Source organism: Pipistrellus kuhlii, unplaced genomic scaffold (assembly GCF_014108245.1).
Source record: "Pipistrellus kuhlii isolate mPipKuh1 unplaced genomic scaffold, mPipKuh1.p scaffold_m20_p_1, whole genome shotgun sequence".
NCBI classification, from domain to species: Eukaryota; Metazoa; Chordata; class Mammalia; order Chiroptera; family Vespertilionidae; genus Pipistrellus; species Pipistrellus kuhlii.
In genome coordinates this window covers 159,341,026-159,353,409 of record NW_023425404.1, presented here as the reverse complement: position 1 = coordinate 159,353,409, position 12,384 = coordinate 159,341,026, and positions in this window count along the sequence as shown.

Genomic DNA, 12,384 nt, shown 5'->3' with positions numbered 1-12,384 from the left:
ATATTTATTTATTTATTGCTCCACCTTTGTATCCATTGTACCTTGTTCAGGTTATTCACCTCTGTGAATAAATAAATAAAAGAGTGAAAAAACAAATGAGGATACAGTAACTTTTCAAAAATTAGGGAAATTTTCATAGATAGTGTGATTCTGAGTTAGGAATAAAATAAGACAATTCTCCTGGAAAAGACAAAAGCAAGATATTGTAATGCACTTGAAGTTGTTTGTCCTCATCCCTTTGAATGAATGGAAGTAAACAAGAAACACTAGTGAGTTGATGAAATTGATGTGACACAGTCAGTAACAGGAGTCACTGTTTAAAGAGACGTTCAATATGGAAAACTACAATCTCTTCTGGTCCCCAATGTGGGCAGCCAGAACCATTCTGGAATGTCAGTAATCCAGAAAAATGTTTCTGTCATATGAATGTGAATGGGTTGTAAAAAATCATTATAGTTATTTTTTAAATATGTGGTACCATTGCCTTTTTGTAAAAACACAGTCACAATCAACACCAATGATTTGTAAAACGTTATGTATGGATATTTTTTAAGCATATACAATGTTTTCTATGATATGTACAATAACATTTATTTCCAGGAGTCTAACTGGGATTGGAGAGAGGGATATTCATTTTTTTTTCATTCATTTACTTTAAAATATGGAAAATCAAAGAAATGCAGTTAATTTTTCCAACATTTAAATTTGTAATTTTTGAGTAAATTATTATTTTTAATTCAACAATCTAATAGCTAAATTAATGCATGCTTGCACAATAGTATTCCCCCAAAAAAGCAAACAAAAAATTACATGATGTAGTTAAAATACCAGCAAAATGTATAGAAAAATAACACTTCTTTTTTGGGGGAAAAAAAAATCTGAGCACATACAATAAAGTAAATAACCAAATAATAGAGGACATATTAAGTTTTAAAATGTGAAATAAGTGATAAAATCTTCTCTTGGTCTAGTAAGTTAATAAAAAAAAAATACCCCATTTTGTACCAAGAATTTTCTTCATAGGCAATAAATTTTCAAAAGATATAAAGGCAGCCGAAACCGGTTTGGCTCAGTGGTAGAGCTTAGGTCTGCAGACTGAAAGGTCCCAGGTTAGATTCAGGTCAGGGGCAAGTACCTTGGGGCACATCTCCGGTAGGGTGTGTGCAAGAGGCAGCTGGTCTATCTCTCTCCTTTCCTCTCTGTAAAAAATCAATAAAATATATATTTTTAAAAAAAGATATAAAGGCAATTCTACTGATATATTAGTCTTTCCAATTGTCCACTAAACATAAAATTATGTTCTCATAATAATGATAAAGCTACAAAAATTTATTTTAGTTATGCCTATGCTATTCCATTTCCTGATTAACTTGCATTGTAGCATGAATCACTCTTTTGTTGAAAATTCTCCTTAGAAATTCCTGGGAAAGAATTGAACAGAAAACTAATTTCCTGCTTAGGTGTATTCTTGGAATTTGAATATGCCTATCTGTTGCACTGAAACCACAAAATTAGCATTTTACTAATCGTTATGTTTAAATAGCTGTGAGGAAAAAAAGACTTGCCATCACCTTGATCTTCAACACAGCTGGTTTCTTCTCCCCAGGCTTGGGTACAAGGTGTTGTATTTAAATAAGGCAAAATTATTATGATTTCACATTGTCTAATCTTTTTTTTCACTCTCTATTAAGATGTATTTGTGTTTCTATGTGTTTTTATATATTGATACCTTTGTATGATATACTGGTAGCTTAAAAAAAATATCTTCTAATTTAATACAGTCTCACAGCTTTTAAAAAAGATATGTTTTTATTGATTTTGTAGAGAGGAAGGGAGAGGAATAGAGAGATAAAAACATTAATAAGAAACATTGTACAGCTGCCTCCGCCACACCCCTGCGACGTGTGCCCTGGCAGGGAACCCGGCCTGAGACCTCTGGGTTCGCGGTGTGGTTCTGCCACTGAGCCATCCAGTCAGGCACCACCGCACAGCTTTAAGTGGAAAATATATACAGTTTTATATAGAGCAACTTATGTTTTAAAGATTTGGTAACTGAAATCTATCTCATATATTGAAAAAGAGACAAATAATTTAAATAGAAAATTGTGATAAGGTAATTTGAATTATTTTTGCCCAATTCTATGGAAAAACAGTTATGCAAAATTACTTCAAATCTTTCTAATTACTAAATGGAAGATAATTTCTGATAGAATATTTTTAAGGCCAGTTTTATTCTGTCTTATTTGGCTAACAAAATTAATTTCATAAAGGGATATACACTTCGATTTGTATGACTTTTTTTTGTGATATTTGGAAGGATACAAATAGATAAAGGTAAGTAAACTCATTTTGGATTTACAAATATGCCTTTTATTTAACCAATGTATTTAGATTCTACAGGTTGCAAATTGAATCAGTATATATGCAATATGTCAGTATTAGTTTATTGACTAAGGTAATTTCTCTGGAAACCAATTTCCTGCATATATGTCAGTATTTCTAGATTCTTGCAAGTTGATTGAATTCTAGGAATCAAACATGATAAGACATTTGAATCTTATGATTCTGTCCAGTTTAAATATCTTTATATAGTCATGTCATGTATACATATATAAAATGTAGCTAGATATAGATTAAACTAGATGCTTTTAAAAAGTAATTATTGGAGGTTAAAATTTTCTACTTAATGTACCGACAGCATTTTTCATGAAAACTCTGAGAAAGCAGGATACCTTCAAATAGATTTAAAGGAGAAAGTCAATTTCAAATAAAATTAAATGGCAGTTCTTATTAGATTTTATTTTATTACATACTTTAACAATCTGATGATACAAGAGAAAAAAAATTAATTGTACTTGAATATTTATGCTTTTCTATTTCATTGACAAAACCATATTAAACCAGATTAGTACTTTATGAAATAAGTGCCTTATTTTAGAGTGTGAGTAAGTGAAAATAGTAGTAAGAAATTGGCATTTCTAAATACTGCAACATTTAGCAAGATAACTAGAATAAGAAGCATTATATTGAGTAGCAAAATTGAAAAACTTAATTTAATAAAAATACTATTTTTTAATTAAAACTATTTTATAATAATATTGTTTTTCTGTTAGAAAATAAAAATGTTGATGATATACCTTAAATTATAAAACCTAACCTTTATTTTGTCTTCTAATATAGGCCTTGACCACCATGAAGCTTCTCATCTTTACCTGCCTCATGGCTGTTGCTCTTGCCAAGCCTGTGAGTACAGTATACATTTAAAAGGTGTTAGATTCTTTTTAGAATGACCTGATATCTCATCAAACACAAGTTACTGAGAATATCTTAAAGCAGCAGATGATCTCTAATTGGCTATTGGAGTATTAATATCAAAACTGTTGTAATGCTTCACATTTCAAACATCATTCTGTAGTCCACTCAAAGTCTTAACTCCAATTAAAATGTCTTACTTGAAAAAATAAGTATATTACAATAAAATTAAAATGAAAAGTAAAAAAATGAAAAAAGAAGGTATAGCATTTTATACTAAACTAGATCAGTGCACTAAATTGTGCATAGGGGGAGGGTGTTCCACAACCATCCAGCACCCTCTTCAATCTGGGACCCCTTGAGGATCAGGCCTAAATGGGCAGTCAGACATCTTTCTCACAATCTAGGATTGCTGGCTCCCAACCACTCACCTGCCTGTCTGCCTGATTGCCCCTAACTTCTTCTGCCTGCCAGTCTGATCACCCCTAACTGTTCCCCTGTTAGCCTGATTGCCTCTAACTGTCCTCCCCTGCTGGCCTGGTCACCCCTAACCATCCTCTTCTGCAGTCCTGGTTGCCCCCAATTGCCCTCTCTTGCTGACCTAGTCACCCCTAATTGATTTCCCTTGCCAGCTTGGTTGTCCTTAACTGCCCTCCCCTGCAAGCCTGGTCACCCCCAACTGTTCTCCTCTGCAGGCCTAATCACTCCCAGCTGCCCTCCCTTTCAGGCCTGTTCCCCCCCAATTGCCCTCCCCTGCAAACTTGATTCTTCCCATCTGCCATCCCCTGCTGGCCTGATTGTCCACAACTGCCCTCTCCTACTGCCAACCATCTAGTGGTGGCCATCTTGTGCCCACATGAGGGCAGCCATCTTTGACCACATGACAGCAGCCATCTTGTATGTTGTAGTGTTGGTCAATTTGCATATTACCTCTTTATTATGTAGGATTATTATATTATCTCTTTATTATATAGGATAGGCTCTTTCCCCTGGTCTATTATACAATTAGCATATCTATAGACATAGAAGAGGTGTCCAATATTTTCTAACTAAATATAACATCAAAGCACATGTTCCATTGTATCCTGCTTTAGGAACCAAAGTCAAATCTATCTTATTCATGATAGCTTGTGTCAGCCAATTTTTTCCCCCCAAGGTACAGAAAACTGGGCAGATTCTGCTGATTCAGAGATCAAGTCATTATCATCACTGTAGACAATGCATGCCAAACTCAGGCTAACACTGGCCAAATAAACCAGATTTAAATTTATGTGAGCATGCAAAACACAAAAGCTTCAATTTTCATAGAAATGTAGGTTTATTTGAATAGAGACATGCTGAATACAAAGGGCTAAAATAAATGAGAAATCACTAACATAAAATAATAAAACATTTTAATAAAAATTAATATTTTTTCTGAACATTAACTTACCAAACACTGAATAACTGCAGATGTTAAGCATAACGCAAATAAACCTATTTTTCTTGTTCTTTGAAAGAGAAATATTTCCCGTTGGACACACCAAACAAGTCAGTCTAACACTAATGACGTGGCAATCGGCTGCTAAAATATTCACTGCTAGTATTAGTGGAGAGAAATGGTGCACCTCTGTGTAAAATGTGTAAGGGAAATGAATGCAACACAATGATAGTAATCAGTCATTAGTGAACATTTTGGTTGTAAAGATCAATAACACAAAATTCATGCATGGGGTGTGGTGTTCCTCAGCCCGACCTGCGCCCTCTTATAATCGGGACCCCTCAAGTAGGGTTCCTAGGCCTGGCTGGCAATCAGGGCCTATCGGGGCTCTCCTTCTCCCAGCTGTTGGCAGCTGGCCCCGCCCCTGATGCTGCCACTGCTTGCCATCTGAGTGACACTGGCCCCCTCCCCTGCCACCAGTCACCCCTCTCTGTGGGCAACAAGCATGTGATCACTTGGCTAGTCTGGGTCTCCCTCTACAGGGCAATCACTGGCCGGCCCCACATACCCATCACAGCATCACTGGCCAGTGGCCTTTGCCTCCCTCTTTAAGGTGATCGATCGTGGGATACGGTCCCCACCCCCCTCTCCAACCAATTGCATCACACCTGCCTTGGCTGGCCTGGTGCCAGTGCATGTTATAGCATGGCTGTCCAGAAGAAGGTGGTCTGGACGGTCTTTCTGCTGTTTGGTCGTTTGATTGATTTTCATATTATGCTTTTATTATTATAGATTATGTATAACAGGATATTGAAAAATTAAGTTATGACATTTTTAATAAAACATTTTTTTACATACATTCTATTGTCTGGGCCACAAAAATATTTATTGGGCTGCTGGTTTGACATGCTTGCTGTAGGCAATTAAACTAGACAATGTAAATTAAATAAATTTCCCTCTCGTCAAACAGACAAACAAACACTGAAACAGTTATGTGAAACAAAAAAGTTTTCCTGTTCCCTTGTAATGTGTGGTTAATGAAGGTGAGAGGAAATTGTAAACAGGGATCACCCAACAATAAAATAATTCAGGTAAAATAATGATATAGGAAATTTGGACATTGAAACTACTTCATACAGAACCAAAGCTTCTGAAATGCTGAGATATTCTATTGTTTGAATGAGACTCTTATTCTCCAGATCCCCTTCTGGATAATATAGAATCACAAATAATTCAACTTCTTACTCAATAGCGTTATGTTTATGATACACTCTAAGAACCAATAGAAGGAAACCTCTGACGTCAAGTTACAAAAATGATCCAAGTTCCTCAGAAATGTCATTGGAGCCCTTATTATCTTATTCTTTTTACAAATAAAATGGGTAAAGTTTCCCCAGAAAACAGATTCCCCACCTTTATTCCAAAGAAGATATCACTTGTGTTTTTGTGTTTGTTTATTTAAATGCCATTATTTAAAAACCCTAAGTCTTGTCTCCAAAGTTAAAATTCAGATTGAGGTACATTTTTATATGATTTAATTGATGATAAAAATAAAATCCAGACAAACAATATTTAATTAGGAAAGTATACATTGGCTCCAAAAATTTATAATGGTTTAAATCACCATTAGAACTACCATGTAATATAAATAGTTCAGCATATTAAACTTCTTTACCATTCTGGATCAATTTAAAGTAACTAAAATTCTTTTTAGTCTTTTCACATATTTTCTTAATTCCTTCCCATTCTAAAAAGGGGACAGATTTAATCTTTTTTTTTATATTTGTCAATAAAACAATTATAGTTCTCCCTTTCTCTTTTTAAAATTTGCTCCCAAAGAAATTTGGTCTCAAATTTAGATGGTAAGATACAAATCTTTTTCTTAAATAGCAGTGTTAAAATTCACAGATTATATGTGTATTGTGGTATTGTTATTGTATTTTCATTACTTTATTTTTATTTTTATAACTTTTGCATTGTTTTTTATAGATATTTCCTCTAAGATACCCAGAACTCATTCAAGTGAGTATTCTATTTTATGAAAAATAAAGAACAAAACTCGTTCTTTTTGTGGAACTTAATTGATGACGTTTTGGTAGCACATAGACTCCAGACTTGTTCAGCCCTGCTCTATAAAACAGCCAGTTTTACATTCACTGAGGTAGTATAACTTCAGTTCATGAACTGACAAATATTGATTTGTTCTCACAAACCTTTTTAGAGAGGAGGGAACCTAAATTTATAGTAATACTAGAGGCCCAATGCAAGAAGATTTGTGCAAGAATAGGCCTTCCTTCCCCCGGCTGCTGGCACTGGCTTCCTTCTGGCACCCAGGACCTAGGCTGCTCAGTTCCTGGCACTGCCAGGCACCTTGTACCTGGCCTGCTTCACTCCAGCTGCTGCCAGGCATCTGGTACTGGGGCTGCTTCACTCCTGCTGCCACTGCCACCCACTGAGTGCGAGCTCTGAGCCATGCTGTGGCCGCTGAGAGCAGGCCCTCACCCCTGTGTGTGTCCGCTGGGAAGTGGGTGTGACTGTTATAGTTTTGAGCCTGTTGTGACTGTAAAGGCGTCCTGGAAAAATTTGCACATTGCCTCTTTATATATATAGACTAGAAGTCCAGTGCATGAAATTCATGCATGGAGGCGGGTGTTCCTCAGCCCAACCTGCACACTCTCCAATCTGGGACGCCTCAAGGGATATCTGACTGGCCGTTTAGGCCCGATCTACATATGCAGTCGGACATCACTCTCGCAATCTAGGACTGCTGGCTCCCAACCACTTGCCTGCCTGCCTGATTGCCCCTAACCTCTTCTGACTACCAACCTGAACATCACCGAACCACTCCCTTGACAACCTTATCGATGCCTAACTGCTCCCCTGCCATCCTGATTGTCCCTAACTGCCCTCCCCTGCCAGCCTGGTCACCTCTAACTGCCTTTCCCTGTTAGCCAAGTCACCCCTAACTTCCCTCCCTTGCCATTCTGGTTGCCCCTAACTACTCTCCTGTGCCAGCCCGGTCAACCCCACCTCCCCTCCCCTGTAGGTTGGTCACCCCCAATTGCCCTCCCCTGCAGGCCTGGTTTCCTCCAACTTCCCTCTCTTGTAGGACTGATCACCCCTAAATGCCCTCCCCTGAAGGTCTGATTACTCACAACTGCACTCCCTTGCTGGGCATCTAGTGGTGGTCATCTTGTGTCCACATGGAGCCAGCCATCTTGGACCACACGGGGAAAGCCATCTTGTGTATTGGAGTGATGGTCAATTTGCATATTACCTTTTTATCAGATAGGATGGTTAATCAAAACCATATTATTCATGAGGAGTAGTTAAACAAAATATAATATAGTTTATTTTAATGCATTCTTACTTCTTTTTCTCTCTCTTATATTCAAAGATATGATTTATAATTTGGTTTCATTTTAGTCTTAATCTTGAATTAGATATAACTCTACCACATCTTTCTTCAACAACCAATAATCCTTCTTTCTGTTCACTATTTGAACTAATACCTGCTTTTTGTTATTATTATTATTACTCTTTGCAGAATGAACCAGACAGCTCAAAGGTAAGGTTCTTTCTCACTTCTCCTCACCTGCAACCCAAATTACTCTTTCTCTTTCAATTAGCTATGATGAATGCTGTTTTTTTTTTTTTCCATTCCAATTGTTATATACCTTTACTTGGATTATGCTTTCAAGTCTCTTTTTGGATTAAATCCCTATTAAATTTCTCCTTTTCCTTCACTTGGACCTGGTAAGAAAGGAACCAAAAGGGTGCTTTCTTAAGATCTTAAAATTAAATCATAAAGCTAAAATTAATTATATTTTCTTCTACCTAAGAGAGTTGAAAACATGCTCATTTTGGGGTGTGTTTTTCATTTTTATAATTCATAATTTAATTTCTACAGAAAGTGCACAAAGAAAGTCAAGTTTACTGTAAGAAGATTTATCTACTTACTTTTCTTAAAAGATAAACATGTTTTTTTCTGGGAGATTTTATTAAATTTTAGTTTATAAATATGTTTTTTTTCACTTGAGTTGATCAAACCATTTCTTTTTTAGTCACCTAAGCACCCATAAAGAATATTGAAACCAGATATGCAAATCTTAAAGAGCTGCTTTAAACCTTAATTTGTACCTATACATTTGCCTCTTTGCAAAAGTTATGCTTTTCTTTGCATAGCCTATGAAAAACTTTACAATTAATATGCTAATAACAATAGAATGTTTTCTTTCTCTAAATAAAACCTGGTATATGTTGTGTTTTCTATAATTTTGAAAATTAGTTGTAAAATAGACCACAACTAGAATTTTTTACTTTAAAGATACCATTTAAAATATTTTATTAACAACCCAACTTTGTCAGAATGACTTTTAAAGTAACTTTTTTTCTTAATTTATAACCTATGCCAGTGGTTGGCAAACTCATTAGTAAACAAAGCCAAATATCAACAATACAACATTTGAAATTTATTTTGAGAGCCACATTTTTTAAACTTAAACTTCTTCTAACACCACTTCTTCAAAATAGACTCGCCCAGACAGTGATATTTTGTTGAAGAGCCATACTCAAGGGGCCAAAGAGCCACATGTGGCTCATGAGCCGCAGTTTGCTGACCAGGAACTTATACAAAGAGAGCTCAGAAAGGTAAGAAAGTCTCTACAGGATATACTGTAGAATTAGCAAAGAGAAGCGAGTTGTTCTACCCAGTTAGTGTTGTACTAATTCTTTATTGCCTTTTTATGGAAATAAACACTAGTTTTATTGAACCAGATAGATGATTCCAACTGAACTGTGCTAAAACAAGGTGAAATACAATAATAACAACAATTTTAGTAGAAAGTATTGTAAAATATGTTTAAGTGCGCATTTATATATTGACAGCTTAGGCAAAGAAAGCTTAGCAAAGAGACATAATATTAGACATGACATAGTAAGAAATATTATTACATTTATGAAAAGAATATTTACTATTTAAAATAATTTGCAGCAGCAAAAGGTGAGGTATACTTTCATATACATTTTCATTTATTTATGTCCCTCGCCACTAATGTTTTTGCTCTTTTTTTTATTTGTAAGGAACACATCAATGAAATGAACAGGGTAAGGAACATAGATGATATTTAAATTATTTGAAAAGTTTGTCCTTTTAAAAATGTATTTTATAAGTTATCCTTTATTGGTTTCAGCAGAAAGAACTTCTGAGAGAAAAACAAAATGATGAACTTAAGGTATCAAAATTTTTCTTAAAATAGTGTGGCAAAACAAAAACAAGCATTCTTACAGTAGAAAAAGTGTTTTAATTTAGAAAAAAAAATCCCCATAACATTTATACTTGAACTTTTCAGTTAGACATTCAAAATGACTAATAAATTATATTGAAAATTCTAAAGAATAATGACTTTATTGATTTCAATATAATTAGACAAAGCATTAGGATGGATGGATGGATGGATCAATGCATGAATGTTTGCAGTTATGGACTGGTCAGTTGTTTGCACTTATCACCAAAGCTGAAGAAATATTATACTTACTAAGAATATTATATAAAGCAAAATATCTGCTCCAAGAATGTTTAACAAAGCCACAATTGGTTATCTACTTTCTTTAAAAATGACTTTTTGGACCTGGGTTGCCTACTAGATTTTTAATAGATTTAAGAAACCTTATAGGTACTCAAAATTTATTAGATAAAAACATATTTTCTTAACTATCCTTGATACCTGAATTATCCTTTTCTTGGTAGTATACTAAGAATGAATAAAATAAAGTAAGAACTTTTGTTTTAAAACTAATAAATCTAATATAAAGAAAAGAAGTAAAAGCATATTTAAATACCTTATCCAAACTGAATACATAAGTCAAAACTATGATAGATTTCTCTAATTCTTTTAAAAAATATATTTTATTGATTTTTTATGAGAGGAAGAGAGAAGGATAGAGATTTAGAAACATCGATGAGAGAGAAAGATTGATCTGCTGCCTCCTGCACACCCCCTACTTGGGATGTGCTTGCAACCAAGGTACATGCCCTTGACCAGAATTAAAAAACTAGGACTCTTCAGTCCACAGGCCAACACTTTTATCCACTGAGCAAAACTCGCTAGGGCAGATTTCTCTAATTCTAAGAAACATTAAGATAAAACTTATCATGTGTTGGACAGAATTAACTGAATAACCAACACTAATTTTTTGAGTTTAAGTTCCATGGATAATGTCACTACCCTCTCTTTTGCTGTGGTCATGAAAACAGAATACCACATATTAAATGGAAGAAATCTATTTGCTTAAGTATTTTTTGCCATGAATCAATACTTCGAACACTTTCATTTGCCACATGATTTTCAATCCAATGCTCCTGTTCAACATCCAAAAGCCAGGTTAAGAGTAAAAAAGCCTGGCAGGCATGGCTGTGTTTGAGAGTGGACCCATTAATCAGATTCCCAATTAGAACACATGCTCAGGTCGCTGGATCAATCTCCAGTAGGGGGCATGCAGGAGGTAACAGATACGTGATTCTCATCATTGATGTTTCTACCACTCTCTTCCTCTCCCTTCCTCTCTGAAATGAATAAAAAGTAAATAAAAAAAGAGTGAAAATGCATTAGAGTAGTTAAGGGAAAATGTAAGATTATTTATACTGATTTACCACAACATATAAGAATAAAAATAATTTTTATCAAACTATGAAATGCAGATTAAAAAGGTAAATTCTTTGGTAAACTCGGGTCCAAGGAGTCAAGCCTTTCTGTTTTCCTCATCATTTTGTCTCAGTTTTCTATTTTCTCTGGCATCTATTTTAATTGGTATTCATAATTTTACATTTGAATATTTGTCATGAAAATAAAATAAATGATATTTTCTTTCCTGTAGGAACACACCATAAATGACTCTGAAGTAAGACACCTTTATTTTAATAAAATACATTATATTGGCTCTGAATCTTTCCATACCACTTCTACACTTATATATCATACATAGTATATGTTGTGCTGCATGCTTTATTTCCTCAAAATGAGCATCTATTATACCCAAGAATGTACAATGTTGTGCCAGAAAATGTAAAAATTGGAAGAGGGGATTTGCCATTTAAAATGATACCCAGTGAAGATATTATTTATTAAAATAAAGAGTAAAAATAAATAGGTGCATGAATATTTAAAACTCCAACAAAATCTAACTTTTTCCATCCCAAGGTATGAGGCCTCTTTCTTCTATGTTCAGGGTAGTCCTTGTGCAGAAAAGAATCTATTGCAGCAATTACTGAGGATCAGTGGGCTATGCTACCTCACCTGGAAGTATGGAAAAAACATCCCAAGAGATGAATGTTCTGTTGATTACAATCAATCTTTTAAAATATGTACTTAGGAACTAAAATTATATTGATATGTAATTATGAACATGCACGACAGAAGAAAAACTAAATGTTTCAAAGGGTGCATGTTTTCAAAACTAATGTAATTTTAACTTGATACTGAAATTGGTTGCTGTATTTTAACACAGTTTATTCACATCAAAGTAACCCCAAGTGGTAGGTGAAAATCAACACAATGCAGGGTTCTGGGGGGCCCAGTTCAACAGGGCTCTTCCTTCAAGGTTTCATTTTTTCCCCCACAAAAATCTATTTACAATTTGCATTCTACTCAATAACACATTTGGCTTTGTTTTAATAAAAACTTTTTTCAAGTTTCCAAATACATTATTATACT